This window comes from Pseudorasbora parva, chromosome 12 (genome assembly GCF_024679245.1).
Source record: "Pseudorasbora parva isolate DD20220531a chromosome 12, ASM2467924v1, whole genome shotgun sequence".
Classification (NCBI taxonomy): Eukaryota; Metazoa; Chordata; class Actinopteri; order Cypriniformes; family Gobionidae; genus Pseudorasbora; species Pseudorasbora parva.
This window is the reverse complement of record NC_090183.1, coordinates 6,406,167-6,425,021: the sequence shown is the minus strand read 5'-3', so window position 1 is coordinate 6,425,021 and position 18,855 is coordinate 6,406,167. Positions and strand designations below refer to the sequence as shown.

The 18,855-nt window shown below is 37.2% G+C and overlaps 1 protein-coding gene across 3 annotated transcripts in view; it reads right to left on the bottom strand.

The window, feature by feature from the left end:
• Positions 1 to 18,855, bottom strand: part of col28a2b (collagen, type XXVIII, alpha 2b) — a 69,762-nt gene that overhangs the window by 49,832 nt on the left and 1,075 nt on the right. For 2 of the 3 annotated variants that reach the window (XM_067458894.1, XM_067458892.1), the window contains exon 2: positions 18,034 to 18,152. The gene's annotated coding sequence lies outside the window, so the exon portion shown is untranslated. The remainder of the gene's footprint in view (positions 1 to 18,033; positions 18,153 to 18,855) is intronic. The other variant, XM_067458893.1, reaches the window with a different exon arrangement.

The window sequence follows — 18,855 nt, the reverse complement described above, 5'->3', positions numbered from 1 at the left end:
AAATATGGGGAGTTGCGGAAGTAACTTCAAGAACTGAAAAGCCAATACAAGTCTGTTTATTGACTTTCCTGAGGAGTACAGTGTTGAAAATGTTCAATAATACATGATTTCATATAATTATATGCATTTTCCCTATAGATGAAATCTCGTATCAAGTTTGTTTTCCCATGCATGCAAGGCTTTTCCTCAAAACGCTGCTCTAAAACATTTGTTTGCTATCTCAAGGAGGGATTTCAAGAGATTCAAAGCTGATCAAGACACAAAGGCATATAGCGGATAAAAGACACTTAGGTAATTGGTTTAGAGCGGCTCTTCAGTGTGCTAAAACTCATCCTCTTTCTTCTCATTTTGTTTCCTTTTTTATCACATTGACTTAACTGAGGAGAAGAGAAAGCAGAAGGGAAGACAAAGCGGGAAAGGGAAGAGGCTTTTAGGCTGAGAAGACGGCAGATCAGAAGCGCTGGAGGACTCTTTATGGGCTGCTTGAGTTTTATCTGTCTGAGAGTTGCGGACAGATGCTGTATGCATCATTAGTTGTGTCATGTCTCACATTAAGAGAATTGTACAGGGATTGGAAATTGTGACATGCTTTCTCTCTCTATTTTAAAGAACGGTTATCTAATTCATGCACAGTTATCAAGATTTTGGGGTCAGTAAGATTTGTTTTAAATTAATATTCTTATTAGCAATGATGCATTAAATGTTCAAAAATGACAGTAAAGACATTAATAATGTTACAAAAGATTTCTATATCAAATAAAAGCTGTTCTTTTTAACTTTCAAATTATCAAAGGTTCCTGAAAAAAATAAAAACAATCCTCAAATATATGAAGCAGCACCACTGTTTTCAACATTGATTTGATTATAATAAAAATGTTTCTTGAGCAGCAAATCAGCATATGAGAATGATTTCTGAAGGATCATGTGACAATGAAGACTGTAATGATGCTAAAAATTCAGCTTTGCATTGCTGTAATAATTTACATTTAGCAATATATTCAAAAAGAAAACAGTTCTTTTAAATTTTAATAATATTTCACAATTTTACTCTTTTTACTGTATTTTTTTTTATCAAATAAATGCAGTATTGATGAGCATGAGACTCAATGAGACTTACCCACTCCAAACCTTTGATCAATATGCACATGCATTTTTGTCCTCTTTACTGTTAACTGAGAGACCTTTCTATGTATTCAATATGAATCAATAGTATGTATTTAAATGTATGATAAAACATTTAAATTATTGTTATGTTAATAGATCCAATAATCCAGCCCACAAGTGCTCATCACCATGTGAACCTCATGAAGTTGTTTAAATAAGTTTTAATGACTTTTTATGACTACCGGAAATATGACAAGCAGTAGATGTTTCTACCTTTAGATACTATTGGATATATACATTTTAACTTAAAGATCTGATGTTTAAAAAAAAAAAAACTAAAAACAATCCATCTTTAAAAAAAATATGAAAGGTTTCATGAACTGGCTTTTTTATATTGTTGTCTAGGCTCAACTAATGAGGTTGTTTGGTTTTTACATTCAAAAACATCATAACTAATAAGTATTAGGCTATTTTCTACACTGGTTTTGAGGCTCTCTTCAAAACGCTTGGGTTTGATGGGCGTGACGAAATGGAGACTTGGAAGTAAATGCCCATGGCTAGGATTGGAGAAGATTAATGAGCTTCTGCTCCCCTGTCAGTTAACATGAGGGAGGGATTGTTTTGAAAGTGGCCGGAATAATTATCTGACGGGGTTTAGTCTCAAAAAATATTTATCACGCAAACACAATGATTTATCTCTAATCAACCTGTGATTGGCTTATTTTTTTATTAATTGATGACATCAGGATGAAGCACACGATTGTTTTCTGGGCCTGCTGTCTATAAAAGCTTTTCTTTGACTAACAAGGAAGTTTTCAGCTCTGAAACTTACAGGATATTCTTATATTACCATGACCTTTTATATATCAAAAGCTCAAGGGAAAGTTGATTTCTTAATACAACACCCCTTTAAAACAACTTTTTCCAAAATGTGGACTGAAATCTTTATTAATTTGATTGGTGTATGGGGTCAAGGACACTGAGGAAACACGGTACACAGCAAACACGGTCGCATCATTCCTGACGCTTTCCATATGGAAATAACCTGTGAGAAAGGTGCTTACTGAGGACAGATAACAGCAAAGATGAGCAGCTATGGATTAGAGACTGGAGGCGATTATGGCCAGAAGGAGGTGTGTGCGTCTGTGTGTGTGTGTGTGTGTGTGTGTGTGTGTGTGTGTGTGTGTGTGTGTGCGTCTGTGTGTGTGTGCGTCTGTGTGCGGGATGTGTTTGGAGGGGGTACTGATTCCACTGTGAGTGTGTAAGTGTGTGTCTGGGCTGCTGGATATAAAGGAATATTAATCTGGGTTTAGTACAAGCAGGACCCCACAAACGGCTCAAGCAAACAGAGCTTAGAGGAGGCCAAGCCTCACAGAAAGTCCTAAATCTTCACATTAGCTCCCCACGTTTCTTCAACTGAACCCATAAGCTCTTTTTCTAAAGGACATCACAAACAACTCGCAACCCCCCAGCACTACCCCTACACCACCCCGCACCCTCGCAGACCCACGAAATCAAGACGGATTTGAGAATCCAAGATTGCTGGGAATTTATAAATCCGAGACCCAAGTGTGGATCGCTAGAGATTAGACGAACCCCCTCCTGCCCCAAACCCGAGGAGGCAGGGAGCCACCAAAAACTGCGTTCTTCTCCCAACGGTATGTCCTACTTCTGCATCTGCAGCCTCTAGGGAGGCAGGAGCCACTTTATAAGGTGAAAATGAAAGGCAGGTACATTTAGCCTAACCTACATTCCCTTACTCCTGCCATGTATGGACCTCTCTTGACAGCAGTTTTAGGAGCATATGGATGTAGAAAATTATGAGTTTTATAGCTTTATAATTATAGCTTTATAAGAGCTCTATATCATGGTGAATCCTGGTACTTTTGAATTCAGACTTAATTAAAAATAAAACAAACAATTATAATTATGAGTATATATATATATATATATATATATATACATATATATATATATATATATATATATATATATATATATATATATATATATATATATATATATATATATATATATATATACAAAAACATTCTAGTTTAAAAGCTGTGATCTTTTCTCTTTTTTCTTTCAATATTTACAGCATTTCACTTTGTAAATGATCAAGAAAATGTTACTAAAGGAGTTCAATTGGGATTACAATATTTTATAATAAAAAGATAAATGCTTGATTTTGATAAACATAAACAAATTAACAAACAAATACATACATACATATAATATTTTAGTAATCAATGGAGCTTAACTTTGTAGGCTAATTGTCAAAAAAAAATAGTAAAATGTACTTTAATTATAATTAGTTCAAGTAAACAGAATGCATGGTTTTGGAGATGATGATTTCAGCCTATTTCCATCATTAATATTTGTATTTAAAAAATATATAATATTGTAAAAAAATAAAAAAATAAAAAATGTTTTGTTTAATTAATTCATTATTGCTATTCTAATAACTTTTAGTAGCTGTATAGCAACAAGCTAAAATCTCAGAACATCTTAGCAACTGCAGAGCAACACCCAAGCAACCACCCAGAAAATGAAAAAATCTAGCACTGATATTAATAAGTTAAAGTAGAAGAAGTGTAACGTTTGGAATAGGATGCAGGGGCTGTGGTGGCACAGCAGTCAGCAGGTAGGCTGAGGTGAAGGTGGGGGGATTTAACTAGAGATACTAAACCTTATTCTGTCACCTGCAGTTCTCCGGCAGGGTGTAAACCCGAAGAAGCTGCTGTCCTGCAGAGTTTCATTAACCTGCCTGCATGTCCCTAAAACCCTGCTTTACGCTTAATCAAACTGCAGCCGCTGCAGCTTCCGTGCTCGTCGTGGTCACCTGGGCGTCCCGCACACACTTTTCCCAGCATGCACCACAGGCCACATGTGTGATGGACCTAACACAGTTTCAGTCCAATGAGGGTCCTCTACAGGAGAGAGGTCTGCACTGTACTATTATATAACAGAGGTCTGACATTAAATGATAAGTTTCATAATTTCAAAATGAAAATTTCCTTATAATTTACTCAACCCCATCTCATCCAAAATGTTCATGTATTACTTTCTTCAGTCGAAAAGAAATTAAGTTTTTGGAGGAAAACATTACATTTTTCTTCACATAATGCATTTCAATGGCAAACAACGGGTTAAAGGTCCAAATCAATGCGGTTTCAAATAATGACGTTTGTGTTTTTTTACATTCAAAAACATCACAACTAATAAGTAATAGCCTATTTTTTTGGTTTTGAGGCTCTCTCCTGAGCGCTGGGTTTTGATGGGCGTGCCGCACTGGAGACTTGGAAGTAAACGCCCACGGATAGGATTGGATAAGATTTGCATATTTAATGAGCTTCAGCTCCTCTGTCAGTTCACATGAGGGAGGGATTGATTTGAAAGCGGCACATTCTCCGGATACATCATCAAAACGATTTGTAACAATGCAATACTATTACACGTTTTACTCACATAAGTGTGTTGCATCATTCCTGTCGGATCCAATATTGAGAATGAGGACATACGTCATGGTAGCTTGCTGTCACGTGACAAATTGGACGTTTTTGGGCCCATCCAAAAAACATGGGCAGAGACCTAACGTTAGACTCTTTAACTTACTACCTTGCATGTTCCTGAAATGTTTCTATATATTTTTTGTGCATTCTGAATAATAAATAAATATATCTCCCCACTATCCTGCAACAGTCTAGTGCTCGTCCTCTCATTAACAGTGTTTTTCTCATACTGACCATATTTTATTCCTGATGACAAGTTTACATTTCTAAATGAATTTAACTAATAAAAAGGAACGCTTGTGCGCGCTGGTGCTTTTAGTCCAGTCTTAAATGGATACTTCACTTTGAAATTAAATTTTGATATGTTTTAGCTTACCTCATGGGCATCCAAGATGTAGGAGTATTTGTTTCACCAGTAGTTTCAATTTTGATCATTTTAGGTCAAACCGTTCTTGTCTGTGCCTCACATGATGCAGGTCTATGGTCACCACCTCAAAGAGCATACACAGAGAAGTCCAAATGAAACAATCCCCCATCGTAAGTACACACTGATGGCCTAAGACACGAAACGAGCGGTTTGTGTGAGAAAACGAACAGTATTTATATCGTTTTACCTCTTGTACACCACTACGTCCGACTGATCCAAGGGCGCGCGTGCGTGTTTCCTGTGGTGTACAAACATTGTGGTCACTAGTAAGACGATGACTGACACCCTGTGGTGAAATAATGCAGTTTGTTTATATAATGGTATGTTTACCAGCAGCTGCTTTCTCAGATCGGCTGCGGTGGATTAAAACTTTATGTTCCATTGAGTTTGCAAAATTATGTACATGGTAATCATCAGAATATCTCTTCTCCAGTCTCTGTCCGAATCCAATACCTGGCGGACCATCCTCCCAAAATGGCGGAAGGGGGCGGGGCGCGGTGTCGTGACGACATCTCCTCATTCTCAATAGAAGGCACAGCGTTGTGTTTTAATCTCAATATGTCTGCAAATCCAGCATCGACCTGAGACTTGTTTACAAAAGATTCCGGACTTCCGGTTTGGGTAACATGTGAAAGCAGTGTTGTATCAGGCTCCCGCAGCAGTAACTTTGAAAACTTATCTTTTTTCCTCAAAACCCCCAAAAACGGAAAGTGGAAGTATTAACATTAGAATCTGGAACATCCTAGAGCAATGTCAAAAGCATCTAAAGCATCTAAAAAGACTGAAGCAGATGTCTGCCCTACGGAAAGCAGCACAACGCTAGCTACCATAGCTAATATGCTAGAAGATCACAGAGCTAGTATTGCAGCCGACTTTAAAGCAACATTCGCTACCCTGGAATCGAGGCTCGACAAAATGCAAACAACGATAACAGAACACGGTCAGCGAATGGACTCGTTGGAATCCCACGCTGAGCTACAAGCCCAACGAATCCAAGCACTGGAAGAGAGGTGTCTCGCATTAGCAGATAACAACGCTAAGCTAACAGCGAAGACTATCGATCTTGAGAGCCGCAGCCGCAGAAATAATATCAGAATAATCGGCCTCCCAGAATCAATCGAGGGACCCAGGCCCACGAGCTTTTTCGCCGAGCTCTTGACTGAAGTACTGGGTGACCAGATCCTTCAATCTCCCCCTGAACTGGACCGAGCACATAGAACGCTCACCGCTAAACCGCAACCCGGCTCGCGGCCCAGACCGGTTATACTTCGCCTCCATCGCTATCAGACCAAGGATCTGATCATTCGGGAGGCTCGTAAGAGACGTGGGAAACTTCAGTACCAAGGGATACCAATCCAAATATTTGAGGACTACACACCAGAAATCGCCGGGGAACGAGCTAAATACCGAGCGGTGATGGCCGAACTTTACAACCTTGCTCTTCGCCCAGCGCTTCTCTTCCCGGCCCGTTTACAGATTACTCTGGAGAACGGAGCGAAGAAGAGATTCTCATCCCCTGAAGAACCCACCACCTTTGCGGCCAAATTTCAACAAGCCCCGGGGCCTGTCTAGCTTGACTGCTATTTTACCCGCGGCTATTGTGGACCATGTTAACCTAGCTGGCTCCCTTGCGGGAGGAGCTGTGCTCGTATTGGTAAGTCTTAAGAGTAAGACGGAAACCTGCTGAGCCTTAGCGTTTATCATTTTTACAAAGACGATATACTAAGTGAGCTATTGTGTTTTTCTCAAAGAGATGTAAGGACTGGTTTCTCAGTAGGGCCTAGGATCGATGTTTACCACTTAACGTTAAATGCTATGCTGGACTAGCCGTACATCTAGTTCAGCGGTTTCAAAATATGATGTTGTGTATCAAACTCCATTTCATTCTAATTTTGAAGTTAAAGAAAATAACAGCTTATATGATCTCATGTTTAAGAAAGGTTTCAAGCCACTATAGGGTTATAAATGATTATTATGATTGGAAGGGTAGTTAACCTGTAGTTCACTCGATGTTAATCGAGATTAATACCCTATATGTTACTTTTTCACTTTACATCTACCTTAACCTTTTTGTTTGTTTTGTTGCTTCCGAACCATTTTTTGATATCCAGCGAGTTCAGAAGTTAGGACTGTGTATTACACTTCACCTAATTATAATGTGAAGTTATTAAAAGAAAACACCCCTTTTTTTTTTTTTTTTTTTTTTTTTTTTTTATATAAGATATTAAAATAATATCTTATGTTATTTGATCTCATATTTAAGTTAGAAGGTTGTCAAGCCAACATATGGCTACAAATGATTACTATGATGGAAGAGGTACTGAACCTGCAGTTCACTCAATGATTAATGGATAAATACCATTATTTTACTTTTATTTTACCCCTTTTTTTTTTTTTTCCTCTTCCTCATAAATTATTTTGTTATTTCTGAATCACTTTATGTCATTCAATCTATCTCAAAATCTACTCATGCTATATAACCGTTATGAAAAACCTGTTTACGGTTCACGTTCATTACATTAGGGGTCCCAACTAGCTCCTTTAAGCTGCGGGAGCAGGGACAAATAGAGGAAAAGAGGAAAGACAACGCAGAAAGGGAAGTATGACTACTTGGGTTTAGTTCTGATGAATGGGATAGGGGAGAAGGGATGGGGAGGGATGTATTCACTTGATTTTGTTTATTTTGTGTTCTGTGCTATGTGGGTACTCAGTTTACATTGGGCTGTTTCTGTACAGAAGATCCCACTCGCTGCTCGCTGCTTACTCCTTGAGACTGACTTGACAATCCTACCACGGGAAGTTGAACCATGGCTAATGTAACTAAGGGGGGTGCTGCTGGCGGATGGGCTGTGAGGATTAGCTCACTAAACACTGGTGGGCTAAACGCTGCAATCAAACGCACAAAAGTTATGACACATATCAAAAACCTAAATGCGGACATTATGTTTCTCCAGGAGACACACTTATGCAACTCTGACCATAGAAAATTAAATAGACCTTGGATTGACCAAACTTTTCATTCGCGATTCAATGTAAAATCTAGGGGCACGGCTATATTAATCTGGAAAAATGTCCACTTCACCTCAGATAAAGTAATAACAGATTCAAACGGTCGCTATGTTATTGTTACCGGTACGTTATATGAAAAGCAGGTAATCTTGGTATCTGTCTATGCTCCCAATTGGGATGACCATAACTTTGTGAGTTCATTGTTTGCTACCATTCCAAATTTAGATTCTCACCTTCTGATAATGGGAGGAGACATGAATTGCGTGATCGATGCAACAATGGACAGGTCTAGTCTACGATCAACCTCGACCATGAAAAGATTCCGCAGTGAAATGAAGTGAACGAGCTGGAACTTCATTAAAAATTAATGAAGCATCACACATTCCTAATATTAGGATCCGAAGGAAGCTTATGCAGCGACTGTGTTCTTCCACAACTAGTAGCGCAATATCTATCTATCTTCAGCATGTTTATTGCTGCTGGCTAGCGTGCTTCGAACAGCTCCACGAGTCAGTGGGCGGGGCAAAATGAAAGTTTCATTTTGAAGTGAACTAATCCTTTACTTGATCTCAGATTCTATTTTAATTGGCAAGATAATCATTAAACAAAATACATTTTAAAAAGGTAAACCTTTATCTAAGGTCCCAATGGTTAGCGTTAATACATTAACTAGCACAAACTAACAATGAGCAATTTGAGCAACTGAACATTGAGCATTTGTTACGATATGTAGTCATGTTATTTAATAAAAAATACCGCTATTTATTGTTAGTTCAAGTTAGCTCAGGTCAATTTAATTATGTTAAAAAATAAAACTTGTGATTTCAGTACTGTAATAAATGATTAATTAACATTAACTTGGATTAAATTAATGCTTTAGAAGTATTTTTCATTGTTAGTTCATGCAGTTAACCAGGGATTATTTCGATTAAGAGATAACTTTGATAAATTTGTAATGTGTTAGACTTTATGGATGGATGGATGGATGGATGGATGGATAGATGGATAGATAGATAGATAAATAGATAGATAGATAGATAGATAGATAGATAGATAGATAGATAGATAGATAGATAGATAGATAGATAGATAGATAGATAGATAGATAGATAGATAGATAGATAGATAGATAGATAGATAGATAGATAGCATTTTATATTTGATTATATCCACAAGCGTGACAGACCTGCATTCCCTTTGGGTTGTTATACCCATCAGATGAGAACCCGTGATTCAGCTTTTTCTATCTTTAGTAATCATTCTGTCTCTTTAAGAGCAAAAATGTCAGACAACCGTCAGTCATTTTAAATATAACATCATCAAATGCAATTGAGCATTCTGTCAAATGTTCAAACCAACCCATGTTCTTGTTAACAAACTACCAGGTCTAGTGTAGTTTTCCCACATCCCCCATCCCATGAGTCTGCACTCATCTGTGTAACGCACACGTTTAGCAGGTCTGTGCACCATTCCCTCAGCGATGCTGGACCGTCAGGCCCTGAGGCACAGCGGCCCGGCGGCGGACGCTCACACAGCGACTTCCACAGATCAATCTTCCTCTGACACTTCATTTAGACTGCATTAATGTGGAATTAGGAGCCATTATGGCCATTGGCAGGTCTTGACAGTCCTGAAACGTGAGCAGTTATCCAGCCTCCTGGGAACCGTCGTGAATTTGAATGGACCAGATCAAGCTGATCCAGCCCCTGCTACAAAGCTGAATAAGTGATTTGATTATTTAGCTCCACATTTTCCTTCAGCACTGTCAGTGTTTTCAAACAGCTAAAGGAATGCACAAGGATTTTTTGCTTTACTCCCTATCGAGTGTAAATTAAATGCCAAAGATACTAGCCTTTAACAGTTTTTTTTATTATTATTTGACTTTTCTGCTGCAGTACACTTTTATGGTTATTATTTGGATATGTTTAATTATATAAATGCAAAAAAAAAAAAAAAAAAAAAAATTGCTCTCACATAATCTCAAATCCAAAGTAATAAAGAGCCCCTAGTATGCGTCTTCAGATATTACCTTTCATGTGTGTAATATAGCTGTTTGTGAAGTTAAAAATGTATTTTAAAGTATTAAGTAAGATCAAAGTGCAGATAAATAGTCAGTAACTCCATTGTTACTTCCGGCTCAAATTTACATTGGTTTGTAACAAATTTGCATAATGCCAGCCTAAGGTTTTCATAGGCTGCCCACAAACAACAACTAACTTTGCCCCACCCACAAACACTGTTGTAGCTGAGACCAAAAAAGTTTGGTTTGAGTTGCTCATGTCGAGAATTATTTGGGGATTATTTACCGATACTTCTCAAAAAAGCATGTCTTAAACCAGATGCATGGAAATGATCCGTATGTGTCTGTGTTCGTTAATGTGTGCGTCAGTAGATCACACATAGAACTTTCCACTCCTATTGTCCCTTTTTTTTTTTTTTTTGAATAGCACTCTCACACTAATTTTAGTTTAGTTAATCTCTTTTTATGTTGTAAAATGACCTCATAAAGTTTTGGGTTAGGATCCAGTTACTGTCATGTTCTGTCATGAAACTCTAGATGGCACAGGCTGATGGATCCTTAATGCAACTGATGATATTTACATCGTAAACTACATGGCACAAGCTTTTGCATAACGTTTAAATAGCTGGTTGGCGTTCACTAGCAGTTCAAGAGTTCCTTTGAGACTGATCAAACAATCAGTCAATCAATTGACTGATTGTTAGGCTGCATTAACTAGGTCAGCTGGAACCGGGAACACTTCCCATAACACCTGATGTACTCGTTACATCATAAAAAGAGTGGCATCTACACTAATGTTAGTCTCTCTGTTTATCCCGAGGTTTATCCCGGATCTGGGCCCTGTCCGGATCGGATGGTGGACCTGCCTGGACATGACCAACGCATCCTGGAGTGTCTGCTGAGCCGTGTCAAATGGTGTCTCCTCCGAATTTGCCTCACTGGCACGACATGCTCAAAACCCGTCTTCGGCGCAATAATTCCGATCTTTCATGTATTCATACTCTTGTGTAATCGACAATACACGGTGTGTTAATAGGCCAGAGGAGAACTGGCACCCCGACTGAGTCTGGTTTCTCCCAAGGTTTTTTTTTCTCCATCATGCCCTGATGGAGTTTTGGTTCCTTGCCACTGTCGCCTTTGGCTTGGCTTGCTCAGTTGGGGACACTAAAAATATGATTAAAGTTATTCAACTTATTATACAAATAAAATGTATGAATTAGGTCTTATTTAATTCTATAAACCACAATACTGATCTGCCAACATTGTCGCTATATGATAAATTAAAATAAGCTGATAACATCACTGTTTTCTCCAGAACGACTGTACAGCCAAATCTAATTTTGTTACAATATTATCCTGTTTGACACTGTGAAGCTGCTTTGACACAATCGTGATTGTAAAAGCGCTATATAAATAAAGTTGATCGTTTGATTGATTGAGACCCTCCACCTTCCCCAGCTCCACCTGTATAGATCTGCTATGGGTCATTTTAGATTCTTTGGAATGAAAAGTGTGTTATAAATAAAATCTATTATTATTATTATTATTATTATTATTAATATACATATAATTTACAGTCAGATGCATCAAGTATATTTATAATTGCAAACATACTGTACAGTGTCTGTCATACTTCCTCCACATTTCAATCTGGATTGTTACTCATTGGCCACTCTGTTGGATAAAACAGCGGAGTTGCTCATAGTGCACTTTAAATGTTTTTTAGACCTGATTTTATTAACTAAGAGCCAATATTTGATAGCTAAAGAAGCAGCCATGAAATATAGAACACGATAACAGCCTTTTTTGTCAGTTTCAGTGACATTTTTGCCCCAACACCTGGTCAATTTCTAGACTTGCTCTCATGTCACAAAGTCAGGGACAGGATAGTTTTTTCTTGACTCAGTGCGACTCCTTTTGATTTGGCCGCTTGTGTGGCGTCTTCAATCACACAGTAATTAGGATTAAATAAGCAAAAGCTATATGCAAGAGCAAAAGCACATTATATATCTATGCCACGAACGTGGCCTGTGTAAAAATAGCTCGCCACCCCACATGAAAGCCATGTGAATGGGGGACTCGATAATCACATCACGGCTATCCTTCAGATGTATATGTACGAGATGACCCTGGTCGCCTTTGCATTGGTGTGTTATAAAAATGCAGTCTGTTTCCCCCTCCTCCTGTCACTGTTAGTGACCAGGCGAGTGAGATGCACACCGATACTCCTTAAGGAGCTTTGCTCTTGGGAGGAAACCTAATCTTCTTTTTTAACGCAATCCCAAAGCTCCTCGCAGACTCTGAAAAGAAGGGGGCGGAGTCCCGTGCTGAGTATCTCTGTCCCCATGAGACAGCGTCGCCCTGGCGATCACACTCGAGGGAATTAGCCGCTCTAAACGCGGGGGTAAATCCCTTCGCCCTGCCTCCGCAGCGCCTCCTACAGGGTGGGTGTTTATTCAGTTCTTTTATTTGTTTTATAAACAACTACACTGAGAGAAACGATACACAGGCTTGAATCTATACTTTCCATAGTTTATAGTGTGCATCCCAAAAAAAAAAAGGATGCAAGTAATTCTGATTCTACTTAACTAGTTCCATATTATTTTTTTAAAGAGTATTTAACAAATTCTTAACAAAATTGAGGTCGGTAAGATTTTATTTCTCTGGAAGAAATTAATATTTTTATTCAGCAAGGACGCATTAAATTGATCAAAAGTGACAGTAAAGACATCTATAATGTTACAAAATATTTCCAAAATTTAATTCCAAAATTACCTTTCATTCAAAGAATCCTGAAAAACATTGATCATGGATTCCACAAAATTAAATCATAATTTTCACCAAATCATCATATCAGAATGATTTCGGAAGGATCATGTGACACTGAAGACTGGAGTTATGATGCTGAAAATTTAGCTTTGATCACAAGAAAAAATTACATTTTCAATGTTTCTTTAAATGTATTACCAATAATTAAATTATTTCTTAATGTTTATCTTTAACTTGAGCAATTTTGTCTTTGTATTTTTCTCATTGAATATTGTATGTCACTGTGAAAATGGGGGTTGCAAACTGATTTGCACTGTCAAATAATTGTCAATTATATGGTAATAATTATAGTAAGTGAAGTCCTAAATCTGGCATATTGCCTACGTTCTCAAAATTACTTTTCTATCAGTGAATTATATGCTTTCAGTGTATGAGAAATGGGATGCAACAATAACATAAAATATCTCATGGTTAAAGCAGTTTGAAGTGTCCATGAATGTTTTCCTTTATGGGCATACATACTTATGTGCACACATCTGTACATAAGTCTTATGATCTAGATTACCTTATTGTTTTTATGTAGATCTTTTGATGTGATAAATGATCTGTACACAAGTACCGTGCGATTTGTGTATTAATATGCTAAACACTCCAAAAATGTCGGACTCTTTAAGAACGACCTTCCCCCTTGGTGCGCATGTAGTATGCACAGGAGTCAGGTGTACATGTTTGGTTGCTGACACAAACTCTGTTAATAAAATATTATTGAGTTCACATGTGGCAGTTGCTGTGTTATTTAATAGGACATCCAACAATTTACTTATTTAAATGTTCTTTGTGATGTATATGTATGTACACTGATAAAAACAACTTGTAAGATTTACTTGATAAAATCTTTGTAACAATTTGCACTCAGTTTTTCTAAGTAAAATTTACTGCTGCGATATCAAGTACAACTTACTTGCCAATATCAAGTAAAATGTACTTAACTATAAATGTAGCATTTGCAAAGACATTAAGTAAATGTTACTTAATTATATTTAACTTAGCATGTTGTATTTATTAAAAGTAATCAAGTAAATTTAATTTTAAAAGTAGCATAACTATTGTGAAAATTTTATAAATCTGTATTATTTACTCTTATGAAGTAATTAAGTAGATTTTATAATGTTTGTCCATTTGACATTTTGAATTACTTAGTTGAATTAATTTATATTACTCACTATTATTATGTAAATGTTGCTATTTTAAACCAAATAAATGTAATAATGTTCTCTGCATCAAATACATTTATCACAAATCACACATAAATACAATGAAGTTGAACAGTTTATTATGTCAAAATTTACAATTAACCATTAAATCAGTAATGTTCACATCAACTGATTAAGTAGTTAAGGTACATTCATTATAATTTACAATAACTGTAGAATTAACCATGTATGGTTCAACTAAACATCAGCAGCCAACAGTGGCATAACTAACATTAAAGGGTTAGTTCAGCCAAATATGAAATGTATCACATTTGAGTCCAAAAATAACAAAAACTACGACTTTATTCAGCATTGTCTTCTCTTCCGTGTTTGTGTTCAATCCTCAAATAAAGATTCAAACGGTGAAGAGAAGCCAATGCTGAATAAAGTCGTAGTTTTTGTTATTTTTGGACCCAAATGTATTTTGGATGCTTCAAGAGACTCTAATTAACCCACTGATGTCTCATATGGACTACTGTGATGATGTTTTTATTCCCTTTCTGGACATGGACAGTATAGTGTGCATACACTTGCATTCGCTCTCGGACTAAATATAAAATATCTTAAACTGTGTGTGAAGATGAACGGAGGTCTTACGGTTGTGGAGCGACATTAGGGAGAGGAGTTAATGACAGACATTTCATTTTTGACTGAACTGAACTAACTTAACCCTTTAATGACGAGCACATGCATAGTCCAGCTGAAACAGAATGGTCACTTTTCCTTAATGCTCATTCATCGACTGGATCCTCTCGATCAGCTCCATGGACGACCATCTTAAGGATATGTTCAGCAGCAACACTGCGACTGTCCTCCTGCATACAGTTTGTAAGAAAGAAAGAACACAATTCCATTTAAGAAATAGAATTACATTTATAACATTACATTTTATTTTCATTAAAAAGGTGACCGGACCTTCATGTCGTTAGCTCACTAAAATAGAATTGCTGACATTCATGCACTTGTTGCTAACGTTATACATCAATGCTTATTTGGTATCAGAGTTCACCTGCCATCCAAACTTTCCTTCTTTAGTGCAGAGTGCAGACTAACTTATGCTTTGATATAATAATTGCTGTGAAATTTTCAGTGGATATAAAAACAACTAACTTAGACACTTTAAAAAAATGCTAACATTAGCTAGAGGACACACACACAGGCAGCCAGCACTTAATCACGGCCAGCTAACATTAAATTATTTTGAAGTTAACCAGACAGGGTGACTTTTTCTACAAGAACGTGGCTAACTACATTTAATCCCCTCTATTTTTGACTAAACACCAGTCTCAACTTTATAGAAGTGGATAAAGCTTTAGCTTTAGCTACCGTTATTGTGATTAAAACTCACTTTTAGTCAATTTTAAGCCGTAACGTCTATGCAATAATCAAACCATCAAAACGAAGCACATCGTTATCACAAATCTAAAATAGAAAGGTCAGAACTTACCGAGAATAAGTCAGCCATGTAAAAGCAACATCCCAAACCGACCGTCTCTGCCTCTGAACCGGGATCTTTTTGAGCAACAACAAAAACGGGGCGGGCAGATTCAAACACACTTTGCTTTTCAGATTAAAATTTACTTCGTATTTTTAGGTGAATGTGCTGTGACTATAAAACATTAAATACTATTTGTAAATATATGGTAAAATGTACTCTTTCTTCTCAGTTAATTTATTACATTAATAAATTGTGTAAATTTTACATAAGATATATAGTTCCAACTTAATCTTGATTTTACAATGTATAAATTACATGAATTAATGTAATAGATTTTACAATACCACAAAGTCATTTTTTTCAGTGTATGAACCCAGAGCTCCTTGAAACCACAGCAAATTCCTTGTGTTTCCTCACACTTTCCAAATAAAGCTCATTCTGCTTCTGATTCAGTAAAAAGAGAAAGATAGAAAAACAGAGACGTTCACAACACCAGCGCATTTGAGGCCAGTCTAAGACACGCGTACACAGTGCTGACAGATACAAAGACAGCGCATGGCTCTCTCACTCTGTACAAGAGGTCACGGTAAATATTAACTCTGACAGAACAGTGTGAAAATCTCAGGCGGTTTCATGGGAAGAAGGTGTGAGAGATTACAGACTCAGAGATTCCTGTGAGGAGAGACAAGTGACAGAACTTTTCATCTCACAAACTCCTGGACTCACTCTCTGACCTTCTCTTCAAGATTTCCCAAAATAAACACACACTCCGCTTTTCTCTCTTCAGAAATCACAGACTCTTGTGTACTTTTCCCTTTACATCTATTTAAGTAACTTGTTAGCTCTTCTGTTAAACATATGTGGTCGCTCTGAACATATGGCATAGTGCTTTTAACCAGACATTTCTCAGCTGAAGATTAAAGTGACCATTCTTCTAGCATGTCTTCATGAAAGAGAGCGCATTTAGATGATGCCAGCACAGGTCAAAGTGAAGGCAAACTGCAGGTATTTTTAATGAAGGTGTGACATTCTGACAGGACCCTGATAATACAGTCCTCACACTAGCTTAAGACAGGCAGGAAGTATATAAGGAATTTAAAACCAAAAGAATTAACCCAGAGCAACAGCCCTGACAGCTCTACCACGGTACTCTGGAAAGTACCAACACATTTATTCTATTTGCGTTTTATAAGCTATAAATGTGTTTTATTATGCAGAAGTGCTAAAGTTTCAGAAAGCATGCCCACACTCTATTTCTCGGTCTGTCTGATGCATATAATTGTCATGTATGTTCAAAACAAAGGTGAGAAAAGGATCTGTGGGCATGCAGTTTTATTAAAGAAAACAAAAACAATCCAAAACACACAAAAAAATTCTCAGGAAGCAAAAACTTATAACAGATGAGCACAGATAAAAGACATGCTGAACATGAGTAACTATGGCAACAGAGGAAACTAAGGTAGCTGAAAATACCCAAAATAATTGAACAGAAACACAGAGGGCGCTATTTTAACGTGTGGTCTGAGCATCCGCTCTGTGCTATCGTGTCTCTGGAACGGAGCTACGGCGGTTTGCGTAACATTAATGCTAAACCAGACTTAATTTTCCCTAAAAGAATATTTACACTGTCTGAATCATTCCCTATCCCCTATATAGTGGACAATGTGCCTAATACCAATTGTGTGAACAAATGACCGATTTTAGCCACAGCTTCAGTGTTTATTTATAATGAAGGGGGCGGGACATATTTTTTGGACAGAAAATATGATGAGAAGCTGAAGTGCAGAGTAATGTCATCAAAATCATTGATCCATATTGGCAGAAGCGAGAGACTGTAAGTTTTGAATGCTTATATCTTCTGAATGTGAATTTTGTCATTGTTTTGGAGCACACTAGCTTAAAAATAACAGTAAAACATACTAGAGGCCAACAAAACCTTCAGTTTCATGGGGACTATAGGGATATTGTATCCATGGGGATATGTTATCAACATTTCATCCGTTAATATTATTTATTGGACTGTATTTTTAGCTGTATTTTATTTATTAATGTTAACAAAGATGAATAAATATTGTAACAAATAAATTGCTAATTGTTAGTATTTTTTAGTTAATGCATAAACTAACGTTGCCGTACTGTAAATCCGTTATAATCTTTTTTACTTAAAATCTATTAGTAAATTAAGTATTTATTTATTTGTTTGTTTGAAGGCCATTTTTATTTAATTTTATTTGTAATTTACTTTACATTTACATTAATGCATTTGGCAGACGCTTTTATCCAAAGTGACTTACAATGCATTGAAGGTACACATTTCACATTTTTATCAATTCTTGCTTTCCCTGGGAATCGAACCCATGAGCTTTGCGTTGCTAGTGCCATGCTCTACATATTGAGCTATAGGAAAGCCCGGAAAGGAAACTTTCTGTTTGTTATTTATTATTCCATCTCAGTCTTCAGTATATTTAGAAAAATACCATCTTTACCACAGCCCTTACCGTTGCTAGATCTGATCGTGGCCACCTACATTTAGTTTTCTTTGCTCTTGCAGATCTCTGGTTTAGTCCAGTCGTGTTTTCATTGATTGCCATTTTCTCTCCATCTCCAGTGTCAACCCCTGAGACAAACACAAAAAAAGGACAAAGATTATCTTTGCAGTAAAAGGGTTAAGCAGTCTGTTAAATTAATTAGACCACATTAGGAAGTTCACAGCTGTTAATTTAATGGAGAGGCGGAGAACTAAGTTCATCAAGTGAGCACTAATAGCTCTCAATCTGCCCAATGTTAATATCAGAAGTGCTGGGGTGGGGCGAGGGTTCTCATATACATTCGTGAGAAGTCTTAGACACACTTGTCATGAAACCAAAAGTAAAATACACATACTGTACAGTAAAGCACCAAGGATTCTATTTTGGGGGAATAATGGTATTTTTTCCCCCTGCCGGAGCCTTTCATGTCATTTAGAGAGGTGTTTAATAAGGATGGGCACTAAGAGGATTATGATCCCATTTGGCCATGGCCCCATTGAGATGAGGGGTTGTGGGGGCATCCTTCTCACTGTCAAAACTCATTTCCCTCATAAATGATCAGCAAGATGACAATCCCATATTCTGGAAATGTGCTCTAGCCCCCCGCCGCCTCTTCTCAATGGGTTAATGAAGACCAAGCCGTCCTGATCAGCCCGGTCTAAACTCATGTATGCCGCAGAGAGAGAGGCTGAACCTTGTTCTTTTTGGAGATATACACTCTTTAAGGTAAAGGCTTCAAAATGTTTTGTTTTGTTGCTGTGATGTCGTTGGTGGGTGCCCCAAAGAATCTTT